Source organism: Neolamprologus multifasciatus, chromosome 4, assembly GCF_963576455.1.
Source record: "Neolamprologus multifasciatus chromosome 4, fNeoMul1.2, whole genome shotgun sequence".
Classification (NCBI taxonomy): Eukaryota; Metazoa; Chordata; class Actinopteri; order Cichliformes; family Cichlidae; genus Neolamprologus; species Neolamprologus multifasciatus.
Window position 1 is genome coordinate 11925212 of NC_140442.1, and position 14950 is coordinate 11940161.

At 36.5% G+C, this 14950-nt stretch overlaps 1 pseudogene across 1 annotated transcript; it reads right to left on the reverse strand.

Moving 5' to 3' along the window:
* Positions 1-725: 725 nt before the first annotated feature.
* Positions 726-13192, reverse strand: LOC146519913 (adhesion G protein-coupled receptor E3-like; annotated as a pseudogene). Its single transcript, XR_014873845.1, has 20 exons — positions 12767-13192; positions 9711-9794; positions 8761-8844; positions 8342-8482; positions 8075-8227; positions 7814-7960; positions 7469-7591; positions 7292-7335; positions 7087-7191; positions 3518-3671; positions 3285-3407; positions 3003-3196; positions 2755-2921; positions 2450-2659; positions 2100-2317; positions 1957-2017; positions 1746-1837; positions 1379-1544; positions 1232-1303; positions 726-994 (listed from the first exon to the last, which is right to left on the reverse strand). The product of XR_014873845.1 is annotated as an adhesion G protein-coupled receptor E3-like (transcript).
* Positions 13193-14950: the final 1758 nt, after the last annotated feature.

Consider the following 14950-nt stretch of genomic DNA (forward strand, 5'->3'; position numbering starts at 1 on the left):
TGCTGCACCCTATATTTTCCCTGTACAGAGAAGGGAGTGGGAGCCCCAACTAGTGGTAGGTAACATAACAACATTACAGAACCAACAGTTAACTGAATATAAATTCAGCAAAAAAAACCCAAAAGATGATTAGTTTAACCAACAACAGGGTGATGGTAAATATGACCGAGGTTAGGGTAAACCTCGGCTGCTCGAAAATGAAGTCAAAGCAGAAATTGCAACTATTGCAGTTTCTCTAGATGACACAAGAAGTTGGTTCCAAAAGGGGAGTCAGTCTGCATGTTAAAAAGGCAAATTTTATAGCATTAAAAAGCATATTTACAGCCTGGTACAAAACCTTTTTGACTTCTTCGGAAATTTCTGCTTCAGAAATGACCAGGGGAATTCTACAGATATCAGCAAGTATACAAAGTCATCATCCCTCCACTTTTATAAGATTGCTTAAGAGATATTTGTCCAGTACTGACAGGGGATTTCTTTAAATCACCCCGTAGTTCTTCAGCTAAGACACCTGAGTTAGAAAACACAAACACTGCAGTTGTCTTTACTCGCGAGGGCAGTCATGGACGCACGACCTGCGACCTGCATCTCATCACTGTCTGCGTTCTTTATTTATACTTGTCTGTATGTCTGTGTGTATGTGTGTGTGCAAATAGCTTCTTATTCTAAGAACTCTGAGCTGAGGTTCCCCTTTTTCTAATTCTGTATGTTCTTACAGAAAGAGGAAGCTATTAGTTGTTTATCACACAAAAGTACATGTCAAAAGTCACGTAGACATTTGCTTAGTGATCAATAAAAGAATACATTTCATGAAGCTGATCACATTATATAAAAACAATATTCCTTTGACAAGTACAAAAATTGAAATATACATATCAGCAGTTTTTTATCTGGCAGGTGATATAAATGTATATGCACACACATTTATATATATATATTACTTTCTATCTCCTCAAAGTTGACATTCTCTTGTATCCTGGGCACTCTTCGAAACCTGATGATGACAAAATGAAGAATATTCATATTCAAAAAAATGATCAAAAATGTCTTTCATTACAACCAAAGGATCTTATTCACTTCACATCTTGTGTCCTTCAGAACAGCTTATCAAACAAACAAAATGGTCAAATTTCGAAGGTGTTCAAAATTAAACTTCAGGAATAGTTTGTGGCAGTACTGCTGCCGATCAAATGTTAATCTGTGCCATCAATTTCTGTAAATAACTGCTTACACGAGCTTTTCTGTCACTCTTCTTCCGAGGAGCACACATTCTGGTCAAGGCGTGTTTGTACTCTTCCCTCACCTAAAATGAGGATATAAATGAAATTTTACCGACAGGCAAGAACTTCTTATTTAGTTAAGCATGAATATTACTAACCTGCCTGGAAAACAGACAATACACGGCAAAGAGCGTAACTCCTTCCAGGCTGCCAAAGATGGTGAGGTAAGCCATGGCTGTATGGTTTTCTTGAAACTGGAAAGAACCAAAGATCCAGGTGTTGCCCAATACAAATAGCTGAGCCACTGCACTAATGGTGAATGCCCTGCAGAAAACATGTTGCATGCAAGAAAATGAATGACCGATTGAAAAATCAGCCTTTGTTGGCTATGGACCAATCCCAAAACAAAAATCCAAAACCTAGATAAAAAATTCTAAAGCAACGTAAGAAATAATCTAAACAGCACAACCAAAACTCAACAGGATCATGATAGTGATTTCTATGCGCAGCTTATGGGTAACTTACTCTATTTTGTGCAGGTCATCCAGGTCAGGGTTTACACTTGAGAACTTCTGTGCTAACTTCCATACAGTTATGAAAAAGAAGAAAATGTTTACCTGAAAAAGCAAAAACAAATGAACAACAAAAACAACATTTATGTTTAAATCATCTTTTTTTTTTTACACATCATTTTACTCTATAACCATTTCCCTAAATTGATTTCAACTTTACTTACAATGATGATTACACATGCAGGGCCAAAGTAATTCCAAATAAATCCCTGGGTTACCCAACAACTGAAATGAAAGTTAAAAGTTAAGATAAATAGAGATTCAAGGATAAATTGATCATACAATTTTAGGAATAGAGGAAACTTACTATCTCTCAGTGCCATGTCCCATGGAATTAGCTAAGGTTGAGATGGCAACAATAACAGCTGGAACTCCATAGGCAGCTGCCATCATGTGGAGGGTTTTAAAGTTGGTGTTCGAAACAAGCATTATCATCCTGAACAGCTGTACACTGTCCAGACATATCCATAAAAAGGTTGCCAGATAGGAGAAATGCAGCATCCCTGTCACCACTGTGCAGCTATCCTAATGGGGAAGAGATGAGATATTGCCGAACTAGACTTACTAAACTTCTGTTCTTTTCCTCATTTTGTCCCTTTACATCACAATTCAAGTTAAGTAAAAAATTCTGGATCTGCATTCATCTGAGCAGCAAACACAGTTAGTATTTATCTGGTTCTCAAAATGAGAGATTCCTGCTAGAAAGGCAAGGTTTGCAATGAAGAGGCTGATGCAGAGATGCAGGTGGATGGTGGTTCTTGGACTTTTAATAGAGCGGATCATTGAGAATGTCAAGATGAAAATGAATAAGCAAATCAGTGAAAGGGACAGGAACACCCATATGATCAGATGAAACTCAAACTTCTCCTGTTGGGAAAGTAAATGAAAGTACATGAAAGTGGATTAAAGGTTTAACTACTAAATAGTCTGAAGTTTAAATGTTGCGATTAATTCATTTAAACCTTAATTTCATTGTGAGCCGTGAGTATAGCAAAGGTTCCCAGGTGGTTACAGGAACAGGAAGTATATTCCAGGTTTGACTCCGCCACACCGCAACCACGATCAGACCATGATCCTCCACATTCACCGAGGAATCCCAGAACACACAGATGTGGAATGTTTGATTTGCCTATAAAACAAATATATGTGGGTTTTTTTGGGCAAAAGTGATCACCACAATCTGAAACAACAAATAAGAGATAACCTCTACCTGTTCTTCTAGGTGGTTTAAAGTTAGGTTAACTGGCGTTTTAAGGTGGCTTGTATTTCTGTTGCTGACAGTGACAGTCGCCACTTTGGAGTTTATCTTAAAGCTCTGGTTCTCTTGTGGTTTCATTCCATTAAAGAAGCCATCTGTAGAGTTTTCCAGGTTTGAATAGCTCATCAAGGACACTGTTGTAAAGCCTGTAAGAATGAAAGGAGAGCATCATTAGAGGGGCTCATAATTTGATGAAATTGGTTAGAAATGCAGTATTTGTTGGCATATGATTACCAGGGTAATAGGCAGGATCTCCAGCAGCTATCTCCATCTGGATGTCCAAGTTAGCATGCTTAGTTGATAATGTTATGTTTCCTTTAGGTATATCAGGCCCCTTGTGTACAAACATGTCCAGCTCTGAAACCAGACAGACTTTTCTGAACATGTATTGCTGGTTTCCTAAAATTGTATCAATAAAAAATCATCTAAAATTGAATTGATTTATTTTCTTTGAATTTCTATTTAACCTGTCTGAGTTGAGGAGATATAAATCCTTGAAGAATTAGTGAAGGATCCTATGAGTCTCAGAGCATTTCCCACCAAGTCAAGAAAGTCTGAAACTTTCCTTTTATAATTAAGAAATGCACTGGACAAGAGCTCATCAGTCATATTCAGGAATCTCTACAGGCACAGGAGAAGAGAGGAAGATGGAGTAAAATACACTTAAGTCAGGCAATATTTACACACGGGCAGACATGCAGACACATTCAGCGTTACAGGGGGCTTTAGTCTATCTCACATAAATAAAACAAAAGAATGAAATGATGAGCTAAGCAACACGAAAAGGCAGCAGAAGACAACAGCGTTGGATGATTGTTGAAAACTTTTCACCCAGTAAAAGAACACCTTAACATCCAAGTGAAGAAAACTCTCTAGTAGGTTGGCATATCATATTTACAAATTAATTATCCAAGCCTAGCACAATGAAAAAAAAAACAAAGACTTCATGAAAAAGCCAGATTGTGAATGCTCTTCACTCAGCATTTAAGACAAAAAAAGAGATATTTGTGATTATGTGTGAACGATGCAATCATTCTTTAGGAGTTAATGTAATACTTTCTTTAGCTTGAATTACAGCTGAAAGCACACATTTTAATTGCATTAATTGCATTTAAATGTTTCATTTAAAATCTATTGCAGTACAGAACAATACGTCTTAGAAATCTGTTACTGTCCAAATGTTTCTGGACATAATCGTAACTGTATGCAGGGTGAAACAAGAAAGAGTCAGACTGAGGCAGACTTTGATACTGAGGTCAACATAAACAGTCTACAAGAAATCTGAACACCATATCCCCCCCCCCCCCCCCCCCCCCAAAAAAAGAAAAAGACTACACACTGTAAAAACTGTGATTTGGGTTAATTAGTATCTAATAGGAAAGTAATAGTAACTATTACTCAGTAAAACATGTATGTGTTGTTTTAATTAAATCTAAGCAAAATTAAACATTTTTGAGATGTTCAGTTATTTAAATTTACACAATTTTGTTTGGGGTAAATTAAGCAATAGTTTGTTGAGCAGATTTAACAAAAATGTATGAGTACCATGAAAAATTAAGAAATCTAATAGATTTAACTAATGAAAGCATTTTCTTTTCAATCATTCTACACTTCCGCCTGTAGTCTGTTGTGCCATGTGCAGGACACTTCAGCAGTGGATGATCTCCATTTTGTCCTAGGTAAGATTATCTTAATTTGTACGAATATATGACACGTTTTAAACAATAACGTATAGCAGTTTTGAGTAAAAGTTCTAAACAGTATGATACGTCAAAATTAGATTGATAATTACCACTGTAATGACAGTATTGTATTTTTACGCAAAATGGCACGAAGTGGACTGCTAGCATAAGGTCACTTTCCAAGCCTTCGCGGCTGTGTTACTTCAGAGCTTTGACTAACCACGTTTTACCATATTAAAAAATATATCAATGATGTATTTCGATGGGCTGTAACCTCCCTCATTTACTTTTAAAATTTTATGAAAAAGTTTTGCACTCAGTGGTGAGTGATGTAGTTAAAATCATTTGTGCGGGATTTTGTCAGTCACAGTTTTTCAAAGCTTTTGTCTCCACACAGTGTTTTTCAGTTGTGGTAATTAAGCTAAAGTGGCTCAGTCCAGCAAAACAACTGGTTTTCATTTTCATGCTGTCGGAGCCCTGTGAATTTAGTGCAGGCACAGCTCACATAGAGGGATGATGCAAGTTTCCAGTTAAACTTGGTCGGTGTATCAGTGAGACCCATGCTCAGTCACGATGTTTATGTTTCTGTAGAACGATCTTCAAGACAAAGGTACATTCAGGAAATAATATAGTAATGCGTGTTTAATCTGACATAAGTCTTTCATAATTTCTATGTTTAAGACCCGATGGTGTTTGGATACAGAGATGACCTTGTGTAGATTAAAAGGACATCTTTTCAAATATGGGAAGATATATACAGTATATAAATACACAAATAGTGTTATTTCATGTCATGATCTGTCACCAGATCGGTACAGAAAATAGAGTCTATTCCCTTTTTAATCTAATAAAGAGTTTCATTGTTTTATATGTGAACCCCACCTTTAAAAATTTTAGTATTAATTCAAATTTGTCTTTAACAATTTGTGTGTGTAAAATTTTTACTTTGGAGAGTGCGATTGTTATTAATGTTGTGTTCTTTTCAGTTGTTGGAAGATCCCTCAACTTAAATTCAGCTGATCAGTATGTAGACTATGCATTTTGAATAGGTTTTGATGCAAGATTGTATTAAATTAAACTACTAGTTTTGAAATTGAAGCAGCAGAAAATTACCAAGTTGGCCCTACTTAATCTAACTTAACTCTGCCCATTTACATTTTATTCTAGGTTGAACGAGATAGAGCTCCATGTAATCACTGATGACCAAATGGGAAAGTTGGTTCTTCCATCAGGGATCCCACCAACAGTAGAGGAGCTGCAAAGTGTTGTGAAGGATACCTTTGGGATTTCAAATGACTTCAGTCTTCAGTATTTTAAACCAAAATTTCTGGACTACTTCACTATTTGCAGAAGTGACCAGATAAGAGACAAAGACGCTGTGAAGGTTGTTGGCATCACCCTGGTCATCCTGCCAGTTTTCGGCAGCCCCTCTGATCAACTGTCAACTGACTATGACTCATCGTCCAATCCAGTTGTATCCAATGCAGACTCTGCTGCAACCACATCTTCTCAGGACACCATTATTCTCAAAAGGCAGAAGTTCACAGAACATCGTGAGCCCTAGCCAAAGCTGTTCCCCACAGTCTGCATATGAAACTGAAATGTAACTGGAAAGAGCCACGGAGGAGTATAAAAAGAATGGAAATCTCCTGCCCACCTCCAAAGTAAAGACTGACATTCTCAAGAAGTTGGCTCAAACTGTATTTTAAATTATGGCCTATTCTTCCTATTATTTTGGGGCGAGCACTAGTGAAGAATTTCAGTGCATACAATCTAAATTAATCAGAAAAAAAGATATTATAAATTTTGTATATGTTTTATATTCCACAATAAAAACAATTACTGTTTGAATGTTGTCTTTGTGAAATTGATTAATTTTACTCAGAAAATAAGTTAAATTAATTTGATTTTCTCTTACTATTCAGTCATTAATTATAACGTTTAATTGGAATATTAGTGAATCCAATGTGAGTTTTAATTAAAAACAAAAAGTTTTCATTTCTTTGTAATGGATATTTTAGTCATTTTTTACTAAACCTTTGCCAGATCGTTAGTAAATTCAAAGTAATTTTTCTCAGAGATTCATTTCAAATGAACTATTTTTTTGTTACGATTAGGCAATTTTAACCTTCTTTTTGAGATTTTGTCCCTAAATTCAACACATATTTACAAGAGAATGTTAATAATATCTATTATTGTTTTTTGTTGAAATTTAATTAACATTTTATCTAAATTTTACATAAATCACTTGAAATTAAAATCTACTTAAGTAAATTAAGTGTCACTTTGTTGCCATAGGTTTTTTAAGTAACCTCTAGTCACAGTTTTTACAGTGCAGTTTACTTTAGTTGTACCTTTAGAGTCTCCTCTCCATTCAGCTCTACCGGTCTTTTGTTGTTTGTGAGTTCCTGACAGGTTTTTTCCATGTAATTCACTAAGCCATCTACAATATGAAATCTCTAGAAGAGGGATTGGAGGATGATAAAATAAATCTATGAGATAATACGCATTTCAAATATGTTTTGACTCGTGATATAACTTTGTCTTGTGTGGAGTTACCTCTTTCACATCATTTATATCTTTGAAAACATCACAGTTTAATTCTGAGGAAATAAAGTATTAAATGTTTTTACTGATGACCAAAGTTTTCTTGAAGTGTTCTGTTCATGCATTTACTTTGAAGAAAATCAGATTAAAATGGATCTTGGCAAAGTTCAGTTTTTATTGTATTCTCACCAGTGCAGCGTGACACGTTGTTGCCATAGTTAGTGAACCCAGTTTGGCACACACAATAATAGCCACTGGCTCCATGATGGCAAGTTCCACTTCCACAGATTGTCTTATCAGTTATACATATGTCTAAAAAAATAAATGAGTCACAGAAAATTGCTTACCCTGTATGTTTCTATAAGTGCCAACAGAACAATATCCTGCTTTACTCAAACAGTAGCATTCAAAGTGGAGCTTGGTGTGTTTTTCCAAGATAATGAAGAAAAACAAACATTGCAAATCTATTTGCATTATTATATAACAATACCTACATACCATACAAATTTTCAGTGGCATACTTGTAGCCCTCACCTTCACATTGCTCCAGATTCCCAGAGAAGTTGAATCGGCCAGATTTCAATCCAAAGCCAGCATTGCAGACGCAGTAATAACTGCCTTGTGTGTTGTAACATGATGCACTCTGACCACAGGGATTTCCTTTTTGACATTCGTTAATATCTAGAGCAGCAGGAAGAAGACATGTAAGAATACCTCTGAAAAAAATCCTCTGCCATCACCTTAAACTGAAGAGATCACTATAAAATGGCTGCACCAATGAGAACAACATTTTACCTTCACATATAGCATTTTGATCATGACGAAAGGCTTTATTCCCAGTAGTAGAAATGAATCCATCATCACAGGTGCACGAGTAATAGGGGATAGTATTCAAACATTTGGCGTTAGATCCACAGATGTCTTTGATTTCCAAACATTCTCGAATATCTTTAAAAAAAAAAGAAGAGACCTTTAATCTTTACATACATTATGACTGTATGACATAAACTTTCTCCAAACCAACCACAAGGTTGTTGTCGCAATAAATTTGAGATGACTTACCTCTGCATGCACCAACTGTAAAATTCACCTTCCCTGTTGGGTTTCTGAAACCATCTTTACATTGGCAGTAGTAGCTCCCATTTGTGTTTGTGCAGATTGTATTTTCTCCACATGGCTTTTTATCTCTACATTCGTCTATGTCTTTGTAAGGACACAGAAATGTGAAAAGATGTATTTGCATCAATATGTGCTTCGATATGAATTTGTTATAGATTTAAAAATAAAAATAGCTTGAAAATCTTTTGATAGAAAAGGTTTAAAACACATATTTGTTGTTTTTTTATTTAAAATAAATTTCAGAGATTATACATGCTATATGTTTAATTTTGTTTTAAATACAAATGCACACATTGCCCAACTTGCACATTTTCCATTACTGATTAAGTGTCCGATGTTTTGTTTTGTAAAGATTTTCATACCAATGCAGTTTTTTTTCTTTGCTAAAAATCCTTGAGGGCAGTCTGCTGATACCAACAGCACCATGATGAGGAAGAAAGACAGAGCTAAAAAACAAGCAGAGAACTGTCAGCCTATTAGACTATAGTTCAGTACCTTTTGAACATTAATCTATTCTGATGTTTTATTCTGATTATGAATTTTGTTTATCATATAAATTGCACAAAAATAGTTGTGATAGTAAAAGGTCTGGGAAGAAGAAGCAAAGGCCCTCATTCTCTATCCTAATTTCCTCACATTAAATATGATTCTAAATAAACAGCACATTGGTGTCTGGAGAACTGTGCTTCCTATGAGTGAGAAAACATAACATGCCAGAGCACAAAAACAAACCATTATTACATCTGGGAGGGTGCACAGTCCATTTACTTTGAACTCCTAACTGACAGCTGATGGATGCAGTATAAAGTTGGCTATTTAAATACACAAAGAAATTTAGTGTAATCTTTGAAACCAATAACAAATTTATTGTTACCCAGTCAGCTAAATATGCTCAGAAATATGCTGCATCTTTTTCTTTTTTGGGGTGGGGGTGGAGAATGAAACACCTGTCATTGTGTTTACAGTTTATTTTTTTTCCATGAAAGAAAACTGTTGGCAGTTTAAAACGTTTGGTTGCTAGATGCAGCAACACTTAATCATTTATTTGCTGACTTACTGTAACTCACTGTTAGACTCACTGTTAAGGACACAGAAATGCAAAAGGATGTATTTGTATGTGCTTCGATATGAATTTAATATAGATTTTAAATTCAAAATGAATTTTGATGCTATAAAAAGTTTGATATACATACTTGTTATTGATATTTCATAAAAATAATTTTAACAGATTATACAGGTTATATGTTTTTATTTTTTACATGAAAATGCACACATAAGTGTTAGATGTTTTGTTTTGTAAAGTTTTTCATACCCATGCATTGTTTTTTCTTCATGCTGAATCCTGGATTGCAGCCTGCGGATACCAACAGCACCATGACGAGGAAGAAAGACAGAGCTGAAAAACAAGCAGAGAACATTGGCAGTGGAAACTTGCATTTGTGTTGTTGCACACTGTAATTTCTTCACACCATTTGTAATTTTCACATTCATTTATATCTTTGTTAAGGAAACAGAAATTTGAGGGATGAATTTGTACAAATATGTGCTTCAGTATGAATTTGATATTTCTCTACATGGCTTGTAATTTTTATCTATATAAAAAAAAGTGAAACAATGTAGTTGCACAAATATATGCTTCAGAATGAATTTGATATGCAGTTAAAAATCAAAATGGCTGGTTAGGGCCCTAGCAGGGCCTCCTCTTGAAATTGCACTTGTGTAGCTGTGGTGTTCTCTCTCCGCCTCCTCCTCTCTTGCTCCACCCCTCTGTCTCTCTCTCACTCTTCTCTCTCCCCAGGACACAGCTGCTTTTGATTAGCCTCATTTACCACCTGGGCCCAGTCAGCAATCACCTCTCTGAGGCAATATAAGCTGGGGATGAACTGTGAGTGAGTTGGTTTTCTTCCCCCTGTGGCTCTGCACGTTTTTCCCCTAGGTTTTGGACAGGCTCCTTCGAGTCGTGAGTAGATGGGCTTGTGGGCTCCGGAAGTGTCTCCCTGTGATGAGGAGTGTTTCCCTCATTTGTTTAGTAGTTTTTTCCTTTGTTGCTGCGACTGCTTCCTTTGTTTCTTTGGCATTATTGGTAAAATGGTGTTGCTGGCTCTTTAAGTTAAGATTGTTTGTAATAAAGCTATAATATATACTGAGCACTCTGTCTGGTTTCCTTTCATTCGGTTCTGGACCCATTTGCTACCGGTCCCCACACTCATACCCCTCGACCTCATTGTGGGGACGTAACAAATAGAAACTTGATACTAGTACTAGAGAAAGAAAAAATAAAAGTTCAGATTTAGCCAACAGTACCATCAGTAATCACCAGTGTGGTGTGAGGTGAACTGTATTTCCTCTAAGAACTGAACTGTATTTGCTATAAAATAACGTAATTTGTTTTGTAGAACCATGTTGATATATGCTAACATTACATTTAGTATACTGACAATGTATGACCAAAAGCTCATACATTTTCTTATTTACCGGCTGCAAACTTGGTATGCAGGTTTAAATGGTCCTTGAGTAGGACAACATGTTCAAGTGCTCTTAATCTATTACAGCATTTATATATTTACATCTATCAGACTGAATGATTCCCAAGTTACCAAAATGATAGCAGTAATAATCCACTATGCCTGGATATTATTTAAAAATCAAAGTTTGGTTGGCAAAACACTATTTACATTTATGTAAATTTTGTTATGGTGAAGTTGTAATTCACCATCACTGCAGGAGAAGGTCAAAAACACAGAACACATAGAGACAGGGTAAAACCCTCAGTTCAAATCAGTTAAAAAAAAAAAAGCAATAGCCATACACAGGAAAACAGTCAGCATTACAAAAAAAGTCTATTAAACAATGTAGCACTCACAAAAGGGAGACCTGAAGGACAACGTGGAGACAACATGCAACAGGCTGTAGAAACAGCCCTGATAACAATCTGAGTCGAGCTATAGGTTTGAACTGATGCTTATCTTTTATAACGGAAAGATGATTTTATAAATAGTTTGTTACGCAAACACAAAAAGCACCGCTCATCAGAAGGTTTTTCTAAGAGTATCTGTAAATAGTATGTTTTATGAAGCAAAAATAAAAGTGCTCACATTAACCACCTGTAGCACCATTTCCCCCTGTATCAGAAATGAATACATGTATCAGATTTGATAATTAGATTTTTATAAACTAAAGCTTCCCATGTGTAAAACACAAATCATTTAAAAAGAAAGAAAGTAAAAACATATTTTATGTTAGTCAGTTAATGAAATATGTCATCTTAAATTAATTAATTCATGTTTTCACTTTATTTTTTCTTTGCATGTTAACTTTGTGAGGTAAGTCATCATCCATCATGTCCTTAAGCCTAGCTTCAAGCCACTAACCCTACGTTCTGGACAGAAGCAAAACGAACTGTTGTGGAAACCAATGTCAGGATTTGGAAAATGAGGACCCAAACGCAGACACATGAAGAAAGACTCACTAAACATAAAACACAGGTTTATGGATAAAAATCCAGAACTCCATAAACACAAACCCAGAAAAAGAAATGCCACACGGAAATACAATGTGAGCATGATAGTAACTGTGACTAAGGACAAAAGAGGGGAAAAAACACTATTTATGAACACACAGACACACTAAGGGATAATGAGGGAAATGGGAAACACAGGTAGCAAGACACAAAACACTCAAGACCACAAGACAGGTGAAGTGGAACTAGCTATAAGACACAGAAGACAACAAACTATCAAAATAAAACAGAAAATCATTGACTAACATACATAATGAACATGATTATTTTGTTATTATATTCACCAAGATGTGGGAGAACAGAAAGACACAGGATTAAAACATACCCATTAGCATCTTTTTTCCCTCTGTTTTAGCAGTTTATTTTTCTTTAGGGAGACAAATGAAGCATACTTTATTGAGACTCATCATAGTTCAGCCACTGCCATATATGAACATGGAGAGAAGCAGTTGAGAAAGGAAGCGGAAAAAGAGGGTTTAGAAGGTGTTATGGTGGAAGGTGATCTTTATTTTCATTTATAGTATATTCAATTCAATTCAATTCAATTTTATTTATATAGCGCCAAATCACAACAAAAGTCGCCTCAAAATATAAAACAAATTCCTGCACATGCAAACATGCAGATCTGTGCATATAGTTTCTGTATATTACTGTATTACAAGGCATCAGTCCACTTGTAGTTCAGTAATTGCAAAAAAAATATAAAATATTACATTTTGAAAATTGTGATCCAACATTAGATTTAATATGGAAAGCATGAAAAAAGCCATGAAAGGTTTGTATGTAACTTCTTATAAAATATTTTCCCCCTGTTACTCCTGTGCAAATGTATGATAGATGTGACTCACCCAGTATCAGCAGGATCCGCGTGCCTGTTATGTTGGAAGCAGTGTGCAGATGTCTATGGATGAAATCAGTGAAAATGTAAAAATAGCTACAAGTTAGGCTAGTATTGTAAAACATATATATATATATATATATATATATATATATATTTAAAAATGCCAAGATCTTAACATTACATAGAATGACCAGGTCTTTTTCTCTCTCTGTCTTTTCTCGTCACGTCAAATTCTTATCCGCCGATATCATCATGTCACCAGGGGTGTTCAATGGTTATCATCATAAAGTGTCACTGTGGTGACAAGACCATGTGCTTATCGCTTCCTGCTTCCGTTACTATTTTTTCAAGACTATGTATCTTTTTTTTTACATGAACAGTATAGCAGCACTTCATTTTCTAGCACTTCAGAATACACCCCTGTCATGAAACTGTGTTTGGCAGGCAGGATTGCACCCAAAATGCAGCTCTCAGAGACAGAACTGAACTCTAAATGAAGCCTTATTCCTGGATTTTCAGAAGACATTAAACTAGGAAACAACAGGGAACCTAAACTGGGAAATACAAACAGACAGTAGACACAGCCAGAGAAATGAGGGAGATCTCGACACTGGATGGAGGGAGACACAGACGATATATACACAAGAGGGAATCAGGGCAGAGACAGGGGAAGCAAAACTGAACATAATGCACACATGACAGGTGCCTGTCAAAGTAAAACAAGTGACAGGAACACTGAGACTAAGGCACATGTACTCGTCACCAGAGCTCTTGCTCGTAATGGGTCATATGACTGTTGGAATTTTGTCTGTTTTCTTTGTATTACTGTATTACGGTCTTTACATTAAGGTATAAACCGCCTTGAGGCAACTGTTGTTTTCATTTGCCGCTGTAATAAAACGGAATTGAATTGAACCTTGCAGCTGCAGCTCTTTGCAGCAGATTCAGCAATGGAGGGGCTATTTCCTCACCCTTTTTCTGAATGCTCCTGAATCTCTGCCAGAGGTGATCTGTGCCAGCAGTGCACACTCACTATATGTTTGGGTACATTATATTTGTCCACCTCTCTTCACCCAAATGTCCAGTATGGCAGCTGAAGATATAATAACAAAGATGATCACTGATCTGCAACTTTGGGTGTCCATATGCTGGAACGTGGTGTCCGTCATGAAAAAGCTGTGATTAGCACGGAAGTCCAATAACAGAACACCAGTTGGGTTAAGATCAGACATGCCATTCCTCCCAGTCATGCCCTTTTAGGTCTCATTGTTGTTTCCCACATGGGCATTGAAGTCCTCCAGCAGAACAATGGAGTCCCTGGAGGGAGCACTCTCCAGCACTCCACCAAGTGACTCTAAAGTGGGTTTTATGCTGCTACAGATGTGTTTGTCTGTGTACATTTTTCCGTCGGGCAGAGGGGTAAGGGGTCACCCACAGTAGACGGTGCTGTGCAATTCTCCAAGTTGTTGACTGCACGTTGCTGGAGGACATGATCTATGTGACTGATTTATATAATATAACATATCGAAAATATAACATTTGAAGACAATGTCAGATAATACTACTAAAATGGATAAGTATTACTATTATTGATATAATTATTTTTAGAGGTGCTCAAAACTAAACTTGCCTATGGGCTGCAGTGACACTTTATTTTTGTTATTTTTAACACTTGGTTTCACTTCCGCTCTTTATATGTTATAACTTCGCACTCCTATGCGGCTGGCTCATGAACCAACCACAGCATGAACATGAGAGGTCCACAGACCAGCTGTGGCACACTGCCTTTATCTGACAACAGAGCCCACTGCAAAACCAGCAGGCCCTCGAGTTGACAGTGTGTGTGAGAGAGAGACCTTTGCCTTGTGTTTCAGGGGTGAGACCTGTTCCTGAGCTCCAGCACTCTGGCTTCATACACCTGAAGGTAATTAACTCAGCTGTCTATTCTCACCCATCACCAGCTGCTACTTAAGATGGAGGAATTCCTTCACTTGAGTTGTTGGTTTGTGTCTGCAAAGCGTGGTTCCTCAATTTTTACAGTGTTACTCCTGTGCTTACCTGCTGTGCCCTTTAGTCATCAATCTCTCTTTTCTTGTGCAGAAACTGTGGTGTGGAAAATTGGGAAGAAATAGTCATGTGGAGCGAAGGAATCGGTGGTCTTCCATGTTTGACCTGGCCACAGAGCTCACTG